Raw genomic sequence first — 19,363 nt, 5'->3', positions numbered from 1 at the left:
CAAAGTGTGGACGAGGAACATAAATGCAGCTAATGACTCGGCGCCGGCAGAGGCTGCGGGTCGGACCAAAAATCACCGTTGCCAATTTAATACACGCCACGTACAAACCAGTCGATGAGCCTTAGGGTTGAATACAATTAACATAAGTGCAAAACCATAATCAACATTTACCATGCAGCATATAAATTAACGTGCAGCATATAAACTAACGTGCAGTATGGTATAAGGGGGTCGTATGTTATCATATAGTTACCATTCATTTCATTTTAATTTTTTTTTATTTTATGTATATCTATATGTTGGGTGTGACATCTATATTTTGGAAGTTTGGAAGTTTATATATATGTTAGCCATATATAAATATTATGATGAAGAAGATTTTTTATTAAATATTTTATTGAATTTATAAAAATAAAAGTGATAAAAAGTAAGAGATTATTGGGAATTTTTAACATCCTAATTTTATAGTTGAAAAAAGTGACAGAAATATTATGAGTTTATTATAGTTTTGTTGATATAGAAGGTTAAAAAATTGGTAGTAAAGTTGGTAATGTAAAATTATTTTGAAAATTAAATTGAATGTGAGTATAAAACACCAATTGAAGAGAAAGTGCTTTTCATCTTCAATCTTGATTACTTTTTCATTCCTTGGCATTTTAGGACTTACCAATGTTGAGTGTCACTATAATGCTCATGAGAATTGGTTCTTATCTTAGTAATGTTCATTTACTTTTTAGCACCAATGAAGATTGAAAGATATTTTTGGTTTTTGAGATTCTACAAGATGATATCCTCCTTTACCCAAGTTTGGGCATGCTTATGTCATTCTCACTTGAGCTGAAGGATGCAATTTTGATTAGAATTAGAAGTGTTTTTAGGAAACCACTTGGTTCCATGTTGTATAACATCTTCTTATGCATGAGATACTTAGTCATAATAATGCTTTCAATGGGGCAAAATGTTGCTTCAATTAGAAGGATGGGGCAAGGAGTATTTCCTCTAATCTTAAAGTTAGAGGTTATAAAATGATTTTGGATCTCTTCAATCTTCCTCCACTACTCTCCAGATACATTGGAAACCCAAACCTCACATCCATATAAAATACCTATAGTGACCAGAGTCTCAAGAGGATTTTTTAATTGCTTTCATGCCCATAACAAACTTTCCAACCTCCATTTATCCTTTTCTAGATGTTATAACTCTAATTGAGCTTATGATGGATGCATATTCTAGATACTTGTATGAAGGAACTTCCTACAAGTAGTTGTTGTCATAGAAGAGACTACCTTTAGTGCTCTTTTTGGATTTAAATATCTTGACTTTAGTTTTGTGGGGAAAATAGTCAAACCCATCTTGGAGCATAAATCCTTCAATATTGGAGAATTCATAGTTTATTGCCAAAATCATAACGACTCTTTGCCAAAATGAAAATATCATATGCATAAAGGAGAAGAATTATGACTACACCAGTGATACTGGTCAACCCAACCTTCATCTTCTAAGAACTCTTCTAGGGCATCAATATAAACACCAAAAGGAGTAGGGTATATTAAGGAACACCCTTACCTTTCTCAGATATTGCATTTTATTTCTTCCATCCAATGCTAAGTGGCCCTAAGCTTGGCAATAACAATCTTGTACCACTGTGTCATAGCTATCTTTAGCTCCAAAGGAATCATATACAAGTCTGCCTTAAATTTAACTTTAAATTATGTTATATATTACATAGAAAATAGTTTACATTTGATGGAAAGACCAAAGGAGGAAAGGCACAAAATTCCACACACATACCATTCTACCTTAAATTTAACATTAAATTATGTTATATATCACATAAAAAAATAGTTTAGATTTGATAAAAAAACAAAAGAGGAAAGACACAAAATTTCACTCAAAAACAATATGAGTTGCTGCTCCTCTATTAATCACATAAACTTGACTTGATTACAATGAACCTACATGATACTAATTACAATTTCCAACCACATTATTATTAAAATTGTATAAAAAAATTCAAATTTAATAATTAAAAAAGAGAAAACAAAAATCAGGTTCACACTCTCCTCCAAAATTCGTTTCAAATTTTAACCCACAAGTTAATAAAAACTGAACTTCATAGGAAGTTAATAATCTATACCGCATACATTAAAACTGTAAATATACATATTTGGGAGAATTTTCAAGTTAAAAATGAGAGCCGAGACAGCTATTGGCATGTAAATTAAAGTTGGGTGGGTCATGAGATATAAATTCAAAGTTGGTTGGTTCCGCTGGCTTCGCAGGCAATTTGTGGGAAATAGCCGTTCCGTAGCTTCGGGTCATATTATCAGTCCGTGCATTATTGGATTGACAATCTATCGCACCGGTCCGGTTTTCTATACTTGGCGAGTAAGCAGTAGGGGTTGGTTTTGGATAGACAAAAATGAGGGCGGAAGCTCTTCTCATTCTGCTGCAACTATTGCTGTGGAGTTGTAGTTTGGGCGCTGGTGTCGAATGTCCGTTTAGCCTTGATTATGTCCGCCGAGTGCCGTGGGACCAGTCTACCTGTAAACCGGCGATTAATGAAGACGATTGCTGCCAGACGTTGCGGAGCTTGCTCGGCATAGGATTTGCTCAGTATTTGAAAGATGCATCCGTCTTCGAGTTTCCCACTTATGACGCTGCCGTCTCCTGTTTCGGGATATATCAGGAGCAGCTGGACTCTCTGGGTTTGTCACCGGACCTGGTGCCAAAGTGCTTCAAGAATAAGACGTCCGAGTTTGTTTCGAGCCCAGAGCTTTGCGCGGGCATACAGACCAAGCAGGACTGGATTCACAAAGTGGGGATTACCCAGTTGGACTCGGCCTGCAAAGGCGATCTCTCAGAGGCGGGTTCCTGTCTTGAATGTACGAATAGTGGAAACCTCGTTGTCGGTATGCTGGCGAAAATGGACAAAAATTTGACAACTGCATCGAGTTTGAAGTGCTTCTATTTCACGTGTCTGTATGCCGCTGGAGTGGTTAATGATTTTGGCCCCATGGACAGGAATACTGCTGTGTGTATCCTCCGCGTACCTTTCGCGCAAACCGCGTCCGATCGGCGAGTTTTGGTCTACACTTTAATTGCAATGGCCATGGCTCTCGCTCTCGTTTGTACTCTAGGGGTTTTCTACTATGTGTTTGTAAGAAGGGCTGATCCTAAGTCGGTGCACAGAGGATTCGTGAGGCGGAACAGGAAACTTCTAGAAGTAACCGTGAGACCGAACACCGGGGCAGTGTGGTTCGACATTCGACTGATCAGGGCCGCCACCGATAATTTCAGTAAGGCCAATCTCATCGGCCGAGGGAGTTTCGCCATGGTGTACAAGGGAACGCTTCCCGACGGTCATCGGATTGCTGTGAAGAGATTCAGAAACTGCACGCCGGAAGGGGATTCCGAATTCCTCAACGAAGTGGAGATCATCAACACCGTGAGGCAACGGAATCTGGTCGTTTTGAGGGGCTGCTGCGTGGCCAGTGACAAGAAGGAAGGGCACCAGCGGTTTCTGATATATGATTACATGTGCAATGGAAATTTGTATGAGCATCTCTTTGGAGAAAAGTCCAATGCTCAATCTTTGAGCTGGTCGCAACGGATGAACATTATCCTGGGGATTGCCAAGGGATTGGCTTATCTACACAACAGCGTCGAGCCTGCAGTTTATCACAGAGACATCAAACCCACTAACATTCTGCTGGATGAGGAAATGAATGCCCATGTGGCCGATTTTGGTCTGGCGAGGATTATGACTGAAGTAGGAGAATCCCATCTGACGACAAAAGTAGCAGGGACGCACGGCTACTTGGCCCCCGAATACGCTCTCTACGGCCAACTTACAGACAGAAGCGATGTGTACAGCTTCGGGGTTCTGTTGTTGGAGATTATGAGCGGCAGAAAGGCTCTTGACACCACTGCTGAGTCGGCCCCCAATTATCTCATCGCGGATTGGGCAATGGCCCTAGTGAAAAATGGCATGACTAGTGAAATAGTAGACCAGAGTATCCGCCCGAGCGTCGAGGAGGACGTGATGCGGAGGTTCGTTTTGGTGGGTATTTTGTGCTCACATGTTATGGTGGCATTCAGACCTCGAATGGTGGAAGCCGTGAAGATGCTGGAGGGGGAGGCTGATATTCCTGAAATCCCGGACAGGCCTGTGCCGCTTACGCTACAGGGTCCACCTGCTACAGACTAAAATGGTTCGTTAATCCATCTTTCTGACAGTGTTTCTTGGCTTGCCTTCAGCGCGATGGAGATGTTGAATATGTCGGTAAGCATATACCTATGTAATTTGCTTTTCTACCATTGATTCCATCTAAATGGACATGGGTACATACTACAGAGATATTGAAATCCTTGCGGGAACCAGATTTGAATTGGTGAAAATCCGGTGACACGAATATTTCCAGCCCCCTACTCTACAATCCCGACTCCTCTTTGTCGATCATCCCGTACAGGGTTTTAATGTGTCTCGACTAAAATTATGGCAAAAACAAATATGGAAGTTGAGGGATTGCAATCGATCTTTGGCAGTTTTGTGGAGTAATTTTTATTCCAACAATCTGCTAATGCCTACGGAAACAGATTAGGTTTATTGAATTTCAAAGTTAATCTGCTAATCTGTTATAGGTTATTGAATTTCAAAGCTGGGGTTGGATCAAACCGCTGGTCGTCAATATGTACAGTTTTTTTTTTTTTTTTCAATTAAAACCGCTTCTTTTTTATTATAAAAACGAGAGTATATTCTCAGAGCTTTTTTACATTCTACAGTCTTTCATTTTTTTCATTTGTCTTCCCATCTTTGTTTTTCTGTTTACAATTATATTTGTCTGTAGTTTTTTGTTTTACAATCATATTTGTCTGAGGGAGTTACAGAAAAGTCCATTAATAGTAGTTTTGCAACAGCAAAGCATAGTCAATAATAGTAGTTTTGCAACAGTAAACCACAGTCAAAATTTACAAAAAGTAGTAACTTTTTAGGGAGTTACAGAAAAGTCCATTAATAATAATTTTGCAACAGTAAAGCACAGTCAATAATAGTAGTTTTGCAACAGTAAAGCACAATCAAGAGGATTACATAATATCTACGAGTGATTACATAATTTTTACGAGTAACATAGTTGAAATATTCCCACTGTGTCCATAGAGCATGTCACTATAAAGAGGAGGAGGACTCCGAACTATTCCCATAATTTTTTAGTCCATAGAGTATGTGCACTATAAAAAGGAGGACTCAGAGTTCAAGAGCTCGCCATGTGTGTAAGCTGCAAAAAATAACTTACCTGGATCAATGAATAACCCTCTTTGATGGGATATCTTATATTTTATAGAGGAGAATTGTGTAGTGGATATCTTATATTTTATAGAGGAGAATTGTGTAGTGGATTTTATTTGGTGAAATTTTTTGGTTTTTGATGATGGGTATAATATTTAAAAATTTTACACTGATAAAATCTACTACACATAATTCTTTTTACAATAATTTTGAAAAAAATTAACAATGGGAGAGAATAAGAGAGAACAGGAAAATTTTAACAATAATTTTAACTGGATCTACTGGAGGAAAAACACCATGAAGTGGAAAAGTTTAACAATATGAAAACTGTGAAAAACTCAAATCACTTATATTTAATATCGTCTTTTGCCAGATATATACTTTTATCTTGTTAATAAACTTCAATTGAAGGTTCTAAAAATAAAAATATGAATAAATGAATCCAAATAACTATTATAACACATTAATAATCCCAGAAATCTGAAATCTGAAATTATTATAACACATTAATAATCCCAGAAATCTGAAATCTGAAATTATTAGTCTACACTGCAGGGATCTGATGAGAGAAATTGGCTTTTTAAAACGAATTAAATTACTATTATATTATTATATTTTTTTGAGTAACTTGGTGCTCACACAGGAAGATTCTGTAAAATCAATTTGTCTTTCTCGATCCAAGGATGCTCACATTCAGAGGGTATTGGATTATTTAAACTTTAAAAAAAAATCCGCATCGATCGTTGGGTTTGGAAACGGTGAGGCGATGCTCGATGAAAAAGGAGTTGTTTGAGTAGGGAGTTGTTTTTTAAAGAGATTTTTGGAAGTTTTTCCGGTGGGTTTTTTTGTCAAAATTCTGTAGTAATTTATTGAAATCGCAAGTTTGATAGTTAATTTTTGCACAATCAAAGTGTCCCAGGGGTTTTTCAGGGTGCTGAATCCAAATATGCAGTTAAAAAACTATTTTAAATAATACAAATCAAGATTTAACCTTTTTTCTTCCGTACTCCAAAAAATCGCACTAAAAACAACTCGATTTGAGTAATAGTTTAAAATAACATCAATTTTCGGAAGGTTAATGGATCATGAACCTAGATGTGATTTGATGTCAAAACTATATGTGCGCTTCAAAGAATGACAGATTCATGGGAAGTAATTGAATTGGAAAAGTATAATTTTAATTTTTATACGCGTTTTTGAATTTGAAATCCTGTGATATAATTGTACAGTTTTCGATAAGATCATTCATTCTATTTTGAAATCCCGTAATAATGAAATCCCGTAATATAATTGTACAGTTTTGGATAAGATCATTAATTTTATGTTATCTTATTTTTTATTTTACTTTACTATAAAATGATGTAAAGATCATTTATTTTATTTTAATAATTCATATCATTTTAACGAAGGCAGTGTATCTGTTTTTTTTTTTTTTTCTTCCGAAGGTGGTAAAACCTATCAACTCAGGTGTCAAACCAACAGTGAGGATAGCCATCTCTGGCTGCTATCCGCGAATGCTGGGTTTGACTCATCACTGTTAAATAGGAAAACCACGCCACCTGGCATAACCCTGCTGGTGGTCCGTAATCGGGAGCAGGCTCTCACTCCTGCCAGATGCCTCTGGGTCTTGGGCCGTTAACCTGTTTCCTTACGTCCGAGGAAGACGAGCTCTTAGCCAAGCAGAAGCAGTTTTACGGCATACTCCAGGCCGTGACAGTGTATCTGTTATATACTTATATAGTTTTTAATTTAATTTATTTCAAATTTAACAGATAATTGTTAAAATAGCAAGCTTAAATTGTAAACTCTTCGCAATTTAAATATTAAAAAGAATAGATGCTAGATCCTTATTTTATTTAAGATACTGAATCCATTTTTTTGGTTAAATTCTAACCCAAAAAAACTCTAAAATATTATAATAATGAGACAACCCAGAACAAAACTCATAACATTTAATTTATACAAATTTAACCAATCAAATTTGTAATTCCAAAAAATAACTTTATTTAAGACTAGCGTATTTCCTTTTCAGGCCCACCGGGGGCTGCTCTATGGGCCGACGGTCATCCTGGTTCCACACCCTCAATTTCGCCATTGGAAAACATTTCCTTCATCCTTAAGTCACTGCCGGCCGACGCAACTGTACCCGTTGATGTAATGGGTGCCTCACTCTGGGGGCCGCAGGCTTACCCTCAGGAACTCCCTTAGACCTTTTCACCATACCTGTTGCCTCACTCTGGGGGCCGGAGGCTTACCATCACCAACTCCCTTGAGACCTTTTCACCATACCTTTTATTGATGTGACAGGACTTCCATCACCCTATAATCCTGCTCTCATGTCAATAAAATAATCATCCCCTTTTCCCAAGGTTTACCTACATCACCACTCACAATATCTGTATAAACGGCGAGCAATGAACATTCAACAGCAGAGTGATATCCATTTAAGAGACTAAAACTAATAGATCTCGTATATCTCTTGGAAGGTATATGTCCGCATCTTATTAGTTTGCCGCTGATTACATAATGTTTGTCAAAACTACTTGAAAAATCTCTGCAGCAAAGAGAGACCCGACACTTGTGACTGTGATACTCTATCGTATTCTATTGATTTTTTATTTTATTCTTTTATTAGGTTGGTTTACACAAGTCATTATAAAATTGGAGATAAGGATTTGTTTAAATTTGTGCTTCACAAGAATTTTAGTAGGTTTTTTTTAGTTTCTATAGGCTTATATTATACTTCATTGTTTTATTGATAAGAAAAAGGGGAATAGATAACCTGGATGAGGAGGTTGCTATTTCCTCTCTTTAAAGTTAAATATGGAGATTTATGTGCCATATCATGGTGTTTGTCAATAATGTTTGTCAATTTAAGTTATTGTTTTTTTTGGAGAGTTATTCTTTGGAGAGTTATTGTCTTTTTCACTTCACGACCTACTTGATGCTAGTCACCTCATCTTTTCTTGCCATATAAAATCTATAGTGGAAGTCCACAAACATTCTCATGGCATTTGTCTAGTGATGTGTTGTGGTGCTTGTAGGGAAGGGTATAATTTGACAAAGGATGAAGTGCCTATGTTAAGCCCACATTTCTTGCATTAAAGAGTGGATCCTTTACCCACAATCTTCATCGAGGGTAGTCTTCCTTTGAAAAAAGGTGTAGAGAGCCTATTGAGGAGTGGGGGAGTTGAGGAGCACAAGACTTGTAAAAAGGGGATGGGGATAGATTTATAAAAATACCTTTTCACTAAGAGCATATAGGTAAACCTTACAAAGGGGATTTGGAATCCCTAGGTGAATAAGGTAGTGGTTCAATTTCCCAACATTAAAATGAAATTGTGAGAAAAGTTGGAGGATTTGAGACTGACAACCATGTGTAAGGGTTAACTTCACCCAACGATACATGCAGGCAACAACCATAGATGACGTGGTTCTCAAGGGATAGGGGTAGTTGGGAACAAAAGAGACTAAAGACAATGGTGATGAAGATTGATTAGGAATAGTAGTAGAGATGAGGCTAGACACCTTGGATAGGAAATTGGATACACAAAATAAACTAGCTAGTTTTCATTCTCAATTTCCCTCAAACTTCTAAACTTTGCATGATACTAACCATGTTGCATAGCATTAAAAAACATAAGAAAAAATAGGGTATTGTAAAAGAGAAACCTTGATACTAACCATTTGAATGAAACCACAAATGTCGAGCATAAAGGAGTTCAACACCCTTGTGGTTAGTTATGTATCCTTCCATTGCATAAAGCCTACATATTTAGTGATGGTGTAGGTTTTAAACAAAAAGAACTATGGATTTCCCATAATGGCACTTGATCTCATCATCCTACTCAAATCATTTCTTAAACTATCACTTGGATGAGCTAGCTTTGCATTGAAATCTCTTGTTCCCCTTCCTTAACATCATTTCATTATGCTAACATGCACAAGATTATAGACTTTGCTCCTATAGGCATGTCAAGGATGTCCTAGTCTTGATGTCAACCACCACATCTATGTGTTTTTTATCCTTAATGTTGAGTTTATAATTGTCTTTTCACAGCTAACAAGAGATTGTAGTGCCCCAGGGCTTAAACATCTCATGGTTTTCTATATTCACCCCTTCATTTACTAGTATATTTTCAAGACCATTGGATTTACTATGTATGTGGAAGGGGATGAGGATTGAGATAGAGTTTTCTAGCTCTAACATTTCCATAAAACCATACATATGTTCCAATTATGAGATACTTTGTTCGAATTGGAACCATGAAGGATTTTGGAAACATATTGGATAATTGCTAGATGGCTTTTTCTTCAATGAGATTAGGTTGTTAAAGCTTAGTCATATTTTTATTTGCATCCCCTTCAATAGACCAGTGAGCTTGCTTATGTTATTGGTGTTTTGCCATAAATAGAAGGTAAAGATTGTTGAAATTGTAACTAGTGTTGGCCTTCATAATGTAATGTAATTTTATGATTGATATATTTATCATATTCATTATTATTATATCTTTTTTTTGTCAAAGCATGTTCATCATGCTCAAAGAGTAAAAAAGATTCAAAAGGATTTATTATGAGCCAAAATAAATTGTATTTAAGTTATGTCCCATTTGGACATTTGAAAGAAAATAATTTGAAATTTTATTTTTGAGTTAAAGAGTCAACACAAAGACAAAGTCGACCATCCTTGGACAAGTCGGCCTATGTGGCACCTATTTGACCCTCGTGGAGAGTTATATATAAGAGTCAACTCAACCTCTTGGAGAACAATTCAATTCATCACATCATATATCTATTTTTGCACTTGATCAATAAGAAAGAGAGTTAAGGTCAAAAGAGAGAGAAAGAAGCCAAAGGAGAGAAAAAAAATCATGTTTTCTACCTTGCTTATTTTCCACACATGTGAAATTTATGTGGCATCTCTAAGGTGATTATAGGGCCAAAATTCAGCCTCTATTGCAAGACTAAAAGTTCTATGTTTTTTACTAGATTTCAAGAAGTTTGACCAATGTTGACTTTTGTTGACTTTAACTTGTTGGAGGAGACTTGGAGGAGGGTTGAGTTGGAGCCTTTGTGGCAGTTTGGTCTTTGTCTTGGTCTTCGATGTCTCATATGATTCTATAAGAGAAGGATTGTTGGATTTCCCCCTTGTGGGGTTTTGCTTTGGCTTGAAGCTTAAATCTCAGTGTCTCTTATTTCTTTGTGATCTTTATATTTTTTCACATTTGTATAATTTTTTGATGAATACGAAATAATAAGTAATAAAGAAGCGAGCTAACATTCACAAGTAATTATCAAGAAGAGGAAATAAGCTTCATCTCTATTACACTTGGATTCTCAACATGGTATCAGAGCTAAGGTAAATGAAGGCAGCTTGAAGATCACATCTTGCTGGCATATTTTGAAGACACCCTTGTAGCAATTATCTCTCTCTCTATCAAAGCTAAGAAGAAGGTTTGTAGATCAATATCTTGAAGATATTGATAACAACACTAATCCACTCTTAAAGATATTCTTTTAGCAATTTTCTCTCTCATACACAAGTAAGTACTCTTCTATTCTCCATGTCCAATTCTCTAAATAAAATGGCATCTATTTGCAAGGAAGGAAATAAGCTTGATGGAGCATCAAAATTCAAGGCTCGAAAAAAGAGGATCTATTTAGTTCTTAAAGAAAATGAAGTGATGCAATTTGTTGAAGGCAGAGTTCTAGTACTAGACAAGAACAATGCACAAGATATAGCCAAATACAATAAGGGAGAAATTAGAGCTCAAAGGATTCTCTTTGAATCCATCAAGGATCATCTCATTTCCTTTGTGTAAGATTTGAATACATCAAATTAAGTCTATGATAAATTGGTTAAATTGTACTCCATTAACACAAATGGCCAAAAGATATCTCTAGGGAATCAATTCTAGCCTCATACTTTATGACAATATCAAAAATCAAAGATCAACTTTAAGGAATTGGGGGAACCATATTTGACTCTGAATTAATCACTTATGTAATCAATTCTCTACCTCTAGCTTGGGATGGTTTTGCAAGAGGTATTTATGCAAGAAAGGACACTCCAACTTTTGAAGAACTATGGGCTCTATGTGTTTTAGAAGAAACGAGGTTGAAGGCTAAAATTAATATTGAACCAAGCAATGAAAATTATCAAGCTTTTGCAGCCAAGTCAAGAAAGAAGTTTGGAAAATTTGGATGTCATGGAAAAAAATATCATAAAAATAAGGATATGTACAAAGTTCAATGTTTTTGTTGTCATGAATGTGGACATTACAAGAGGGATTGTCCCCAAGAATGCTAAGAACAACAAAAACAACAAGAGGAAGGATAGAAATGAAGCATTAACAATTGAAGATGAGGAGGCTCCAAAAAACCTAAGGTAGAGGACAACAAGGATCTCTATTACTAGCACTAATGAAGATTATGATAAATGTACATAGCTCTACAATCTACCTTTGAACTAGGCTTGTAGTCAAGTTTTGTATTTCTTAGATTGCAAATAGAACAATACTTGTAGTTGGCAAGAAAATTATAAGATTTATGGGGATATCATAGAAGTCCATTGGGATTCATAATCAAAAGGGAACTCATAGTCATCCATAATGAAGAATCAACTCACTAAAAGTAAGAAGAAAAGTCTCCTCGACTATTGTCTACATAGAATGCATCTCACAAACTCTAGTAGAAACTCACAAGATAATATAGATTGATTCATATCTACAAGTTTTCATCTTGAAGATTCAAAGGAAATTAACATTTCTTTCCAAGGAGTAAGGAAGCTAACAAGATGGTAGTCAAGGAAAAGAGGCATAATAGTCAAAAAAATAGATCCATGGTAATTGTTGAGAGATTAAATTGGCAAATTAAACCTCTTAATATTAATTGTCAATCCGGGTTCATAAGCACGAGTTGCCTTGCGCTTTCTTTGTTCAGTGATTGATTAGAGTTTTAACAATTCCTTAAATAATTAGTGGGGCAATAAACACACGAATGCTTCCAAACTTAAAAGAAATAAAAAATATATTTGATATGAGCAGACCCAACAATCAAATTTAATTTAAAGACTTCAAAAATCTTTGCGACCTTAACCTAAGATTGAAATCCCAACTTAACAAGCTATTGAATTCTTTACTACTGATTTTAAGTGAATAAAAAAAAACTTGAGTTCTGGTTTTAATTCTTACATTCCACACTAAAAAAGGAATAAAGATTCACTATTTGTGATAACACTTCGAATTCTAGCTTAAACAAGCAATATGTACTTAATTGTCTCGTTCCCTACCAAATATTTTGAAGTTAAGTATTGAGATGAACACTCTGTTTCACACTTTGATTCTCCAACTTAATTTTGTGTTCTCAATCAACTGCATACAGGTCCTAAGTTATCATAGTGATGAAAATGACTTCCAACATTAAGTCTACTCAATACATGGTAATCCAACAAACAATTTTGAGAAACTGTACTTTAAATCACCCTACAATTCCACCAATCCTCAATTATAAGTAACCCTATTTAAAATCAAGGCATTGTTGTTGACATTCAATCATGCATATAAATTATAAGAAATATAACCAAGCACAAAACAAGGGAAATAAATAATCCAAACAGAAAGTGATGAAATCAACTATCACTCGAGACAGGGGAATCAATAATCCAACAAAACTAAAGAAGTTGTTTTAACACTAATAAACAAAACAGGGGAATCAATAATCAAAACAAAACTAATGAAATTGCTTTACCAACTAATCACACTAAACACCCTTTTGCATTCTAAGTTTGATTCAAACACTTATCAATCACAAAATCTATCTGCGAAACTTAACTATAGAAAATCATTCAAACCGATATTCTGAAGCAGTGTTCTGTTTGTATATACATTTATGCAGACAACCTAACATCAATCCAATCAAATAAAAATCAAACCAATTTTATGCCAATCATAGTGTTCAAATAATTGACAAATATTTCCTTATGTCGCATCACCAATAAAACAATCCAACAGAGAGTCAACCGCTCCAGCTATTAGAGGAAACGAAGAAACGATTTGGGAATGAACTGATCTCACTCTAAACTAACTCGAATCCCATTCATCCCTGATCTCGGAATAGGTTATTTGATTTAAGTATTTAAAAGTGATTTCGGCATTGTCAAATGGATAAACAAACTCTTCTCAATCATTAAATGACCATGTAGTTCATGCACATCTGTATCAATTGCAAATCAATGCGATGGCGAGGTTTATGAGTAGAGTATGACTTTGTCTCGAGAGTAAAAACGAGAATCACCCCAGATATTTTGGTTTTGGATTGTTTAAACAAAGGGTTGTAAGAGCATCAACAAATCAACATATTATAATCAAACGAAACTAAGATAATTCTCCATGCAGCAAACCAAAATGATAATAAATCATAGAGAATGCAGAACCGACTGTAACTAACACACAGAGTTACTGCTATGCAATGTATAAAGCTAACCCAGATGGGTGGGCCCAGCCACACCTGGGAGCTGACTAACTTACAGTAAGGGAGATATTTCGATCACAATCAACTTGTCATCACCAAAAAATCACCAAATGTTTAATTCGAATTCAAGGCAGAACCATTGTAAACATTTTGATTAAAAATAAGTCATGCAATACACAGTAACCACTTCAACGTTTGTTAGCTAGCTTTAACATATTACATCCAGCCTTTTATAGGCGTTTAATTAAGTTTAAACCACTGAACTAAATATGGTAAATTGTAACAGCCCAACTAATCTACTCCTTCAAATCGGATAGTTTGAACCACTGGTCCAAATTGGTTCAACAACCTCCAATCGATTCTAATCTTAGTGTCTGCTCCAGTCAGAGAGGATAATCATGGATCCTTGGTGTAGCTAGAATCAAATGCATTCAAGTATGGTTGGAGGCAGTCTTTCCATCTAGAAACATGCAGCCGCTTATCTCCTGTGTTGTTAGGTACCGAACTCAAGATAGCTCTTGGTTCACTACCTGCTTCTTCCTGCTGTCATCCTGCACATCTGTTGGAAGGTTTACACTTCGATCATAATAATTAGTTAGTTTAGGGATTAGCTACTCATATCTACTTAATTTCACCAACAAATAGCAAAAATGTAATCATAAAAGCCTTTACCTCAAAATGGAGATTAGGGAAATGATTAGAATAGTAGAATAGCAAGTAGGTTTAGGAGTGCCAAAAAGGTATAAATAGGGATGGAAAACAGTAGTGATGGGAACAAAACGATGGATCAACATCCTCCCATGCCAATTCTGATGCATGCCCTCATGCATCCGCAAAAAGAAAACTGTAGTTAACCAAACAAAGATTGTGGTCAAAGACCAACAATCTTGATCACCACCTCAATCCCTTGTTTGATAGGTGGTGAGCATTTTTGAAATTGAAGTGCCAATCTTTTGGCATTCAACCGTTTAGCAAGCTTGTTCCTTACCGCTTTCCACCACAGAAGGTGCTTGTTTTTCCTGGCCAAGGCATCATTCTGGGCATACAAATTCATGTTAGAGTCCCGTACTTGCTGGTTCACATCCCTTATGAAATGGAATAAAACTTTGTATTTATTTGCCTATTCCCTGAGCTTGGTGATTGTTTTTCGTAATTTGACAAGCCAGATCTTTAAATTTTCTTCGGCATCATATGTAGGAGCTTTGGTCGGGGTCATCGACTGCTGCAAGGTGCTACCTCTGGGTGACTTTCCTTTACGTTCCTTTGGGGAAGACTGATGCGGGGTGGCCTTTGTGGTGCTCCTGCTTACTGAAGGTCAGGCGGGAGACAAAGTCTCCATATCCCGTGCGATATCCACAAGGATTTTCACTTTGGTCGTGGCAGTGGGCTCTTCTCCAAGGGACATTTTTTATTGTTGGACATCAACATCATGGGAAGACAAGATATGGATATGTTCAAATCTGGTGCCTTTAGCCTTGGACTGCAGAGTATGGGCCATGCTTCGAGTCTGACAACATCCTTGAGTTGAGGTCTCGACCATGGAAACCAGGGGAATGCTGAAGGGGAATAGGGGTCGCCGACGTTTAGACTTTGGAGTGGCACTTTCGGGGTTCAAGGAAGGTTCTACTAGAGATTCAAATGCGTTGCTTTCTGACATGGGACTTAATTCAAGCTAGTTTGGCTTAGCTTGATCGCGCTTCCTTTTTCGGTGTGAACCCACCAGGATTTCCACAGGAATTGTCCTTATGCCATCCTTCAAATTGTCTGCAGTTGTATGGGGGAGTGTGGAAACAGGAGTGGGAAAGTGGGTAGGGGTAGACTCGGACTTGGATGGGGCCATTGCATCATCAATTTTCAGGGAGCGGTCCACAGTTCGTTGCTGACCCTTAGTCTGTGTTTCCTACCCAGCAAATTCCTCAATGAGGAATTCCTCCCATGACCGTTTTTGTTTCTTAAGCTCGGCGACTGGCAATATTTATTTAAACTATGGTGGTATAGTGCAGTCTCGGGCTTCTTGCCCTCCGACTGCACACCTCTAGCCATCTTGTGCAAGCTTAGCTTCAAAAAATGAGGAATATTCAACTGTTTACCTTCAATAAAATGTATCACGAGTCGAATATGGTATAGGAATGCCATAGCAAACCTTCCTTTGCAAGTCACGAAGAGCTGCAGCATCGTTGGTGATGGATGCCATTGTTGCTCTATACAGTTGTGGAGAACTCCTTTTGCCCAGCGGATCGACTCGTAGGCAGGCTTCAAAAACAAGGTGCAATTGGGAATTTCTAGCTGCCCACCTTTGAAAAATTGCTCACCCATGGCCGGTAACCCAATGGCCCTACTCATAGATTCCTCTGTGACTCTAAAATTTAAATTATCGACTTGGGCGTGCTCGCCATTGAAGCTTCGTGCGAATGCCATCGCCACTTGATTGTTATAGCCTTGAAACCTCTGTAGAAAAGTCATCTAGCCCTTCTCCTCCAGAATACCCTTGCATTGTTCATACTTTGTGCTGTGGGAGAATTAACCAAAGGTAGGTTCGTGCCCATGGTGCCTGCATTTAGCTGTAACTTCCCTTTCTCCCAATTGTCTACACCATTGGTCTCTTACTGATTCTTTACCCATGATCGCAAACACCCTCTATTTTAATTGCAGATGAATGATCATCATGATGATAGATTGGATATGTGAGATCGATTGCCATTATGGTGATCATCCCATCCTCAACTGGTTTGGAGCGTGGACATTTGATTGCAATGTGCGATCACCTGAGGGAGCGTGTGAGTATCTTGGCTGAGAGGTGACACGTCCTCCTCATGATGACTGAGGGGTGCCATGAAACGATGGCCAAGTGGGCGAGCATACATCATTACACAGCAAGGATAGACCATGAGTGGTGGCGGTATGGTTCGTGTCCTATCAATGTGTTGGAGGGTAACCGCTTATGGGATCGGGAATAGACGGGTAAGGGAGTAGGATATATGATTATGGGCGATCTTAGGATAGATTCAGAGGCATACTTCTATGATTTACATTTTAACCACCTATCAGTTAAATTCAAGCAGAATACAAGCACGTACCTGAACTACTTTAATGATTTTGTGTCGAGTGTGTAATCAGATGTGCTTATCGGAACTTGCATCTAAGTAACACCTGCTGCAATTTGTGTGCTGCGACCCTGATCCTGGAAATGGAACTCAATTTCCATGTGGTAACTTCAGTAAATTGAGTATTGATTCCATGAATCTGTACTTACACAGAGTGAATTGCTAACCATGATCATTCTTCGACTGCTAGTGAAGACAGGTCCTGACTCAGAAAACATGTCAGCATATACAAAAATGATCTCTTTCATGATGCAGGAGGCTTCTTCGCACACATTGTGATAGAAAATGTGTAATTATAGGACACAAATTTAGACAAAATCTCAGGACCGTCGTATTTAATACAAGTTTCATTTTGGACAGAGCACAGAGTATAGGCTATTTGACATGATTCTAGGATCCTCTTATATAAAAAAACCAATTGAATTTGGACAGAATATAAGACATAGGCTATTTGAACCATAATTATGGGATCCTCATTTATAAAAACCAATTGAATTTAGACAAAGTATAAGGCATCAACTGTTTGAACATGATTTCAAGACCTTCAGGTAGGCTTCTCATTATCTTCAGAAAAAGGAACTGCCTATCAATCCATGGATTTTAACTAGGCCTGGAATGATGACTGCCTGGAGCATTTCTTCTTTAGGGAGCTAGAAATGACTAGAAAGAGAGCTCCATGAGGGCTTCCTTTTCGTAGTTATTCCTTTGGGTCTGGAAAAGAATAATTCAATGCCCAAAGGATCCCTAGACTACTACTACCTTTATTATTTTAACGAGCCTAAAGTAGTTAGTGCTCGAGGAATTCATGTTTAGAGAGTCTGAATTTCCCATAGTAGACTCTGGGTGGTTTCCTTTCCATAAACATTTCCTTGAGCTCGGAAAAGAACAATTCTATACTCAAGGAATCCCTAAACTAATACTGGTCCATATTATTTACGAGCCTGAATCAGTCAATGCTCAGGAGCTTCATGTTTAGAGAGTCTGAAGGCTTCCAAAGAAGACTCCACTAGTTCCTTTTCCATAAATAATCCACCAGACTTGGATAAAGGAATAAACTTGCTCCTGGTGAATTCCTCCTTTATTCTACATGGGTTGTGGGGAGGACCTCTTGCAGATATGAAAAGTGACAGCCCACTAGTTTATATATATATATATATATATATATCTATATATATATATATATATATATATATATATATATATATCAACTGAACCAGCAAGGGGCTGATCATTGGCATGAATCAGCTCCAAACCTAGATCCCTTCAAACTTCCTGCAAAAACTAATCACGTGAAAGTGGTTTATGATAAACTTTAAGACGATGACCATTTACTACAAAATAAGTCTTGTCATCATCGATAGTACAAATACGAACTGAACCGTTATCAAAAACTTCAGTTACCTCATACGGTCCTAACCATCTAGTAGAAAATTTACCTTTGAAATGCTTAAACTTACTATCGTATAACAAGGCCCAGTCACTTGGACGGAAGAATTTCTTCTTAATAAATTTGTTGTGCCATCAGGCTCTTTGGTTCTATACTAATGCAGTTCTGTGGTAGGCATCTTGTCGGATCTCATCAAGCTCATTCAATTGCATCAATCTCTGTTCTTGAGCCTCATTTAAATTCATGCCCAAGTGAGTGGCAGTTCTGAGTATTTTTACTTGGAATTCGATGGGGAAGGTTACTTTACCATAGACTAATTCATAAGCTGTGTGTCCAATCACATTCCTCCAAGTGATCCAGTAAGCCCATAGTGCTTTTGGTAACTTTTCCACCCAATCTTTGTCATGCAGTTGAATTGTTTTGTAAGGATGGATTCCAAAACTTTGTTTGTAGACTCCACTTGCCCATTAGCCTGGGGGTGGTAAGGAGTCAATTTGTGGTGCTTAACTTGATATTGCTCTGTGAGTTCCTTGACCAAATTTGATGTAAATTGGGTTCCTTGATCAGTGATAATTTCATGAGGCACCCCAAATCTTGTAAAGATGTCCTCAAACAAAAACTCTACTATTCCCTTTTCAATGGCAGCATACAATTCTTTAGCCTCCATCCACTTGGTGATGTAATCAATGCACACCAAAATATATTTCTTCTTATTTAACATTGGGGAGATGGGCCCTATGAAGTCCAATGCCCACTTCTCAAAGGGTTCAATGGCAATTTGTGGTTGAAGAGGCATTTCATCGGAGGAAACTGGTCTCCCCATTCATTGGCAAGCATCACAACTCAAAAAAAACTTCTTGGCATCTTTAAATAGGGTAGGCCAATAGTATCTGGTACAAAGAACTTTATATGCCGTTCTTTTATTGGCAAAATGGCCACCACAAGGCTCGTTGTGACTGGCACTTAATATATCATGCATTTCATCTTCCTGCACACACCGCCTCATAATCAAGTCTGGCCCCGTATAAAATAGATCTCCCTTGATCCAGGAGAAACTAGCACTACGTTGCACTATATTATGCCTCTCTCGGGCTGACATGTTTTGAGGTA

General features: G+C 37.2%; 1 pseudogene; it reads left to right on the top strand.

Annotated features, from left to right (window-relative positions):
* Nucleotides 1-2,272: 2,272 nt before the first annotated feature.
* On the top strand, nucleotides 2,273-4,423 carry LOC149217202 (putative receptor-like protein kinase At1g11050 pseudogene; annotated as a pseudogene).
* Nucleotides 4,424-19,363: the final 14,940 nt, after the last annotated feature.

Source organism: Pinus tabuliformis, chromosome 1_1, assembly GCF_031772625.1.
Source record: "Pinus tabuliformis cultivar Carrire ecotype Pingquan chromosome 1_1, CPIR1, whole genome shotgun sequence".
Classification (NCBI taxonomy): Eukaryota; Viridiplantae; Streptophyta; class Pinopsida; order Pinales; family Pinaceae; genus Pinus; species Pinus tabuliformis.
The sequence above is the reverse complement of the archived record's forward strand: the minus strand, read 5'-3'. Positions and strand labels throughout refer to the sequence as shown.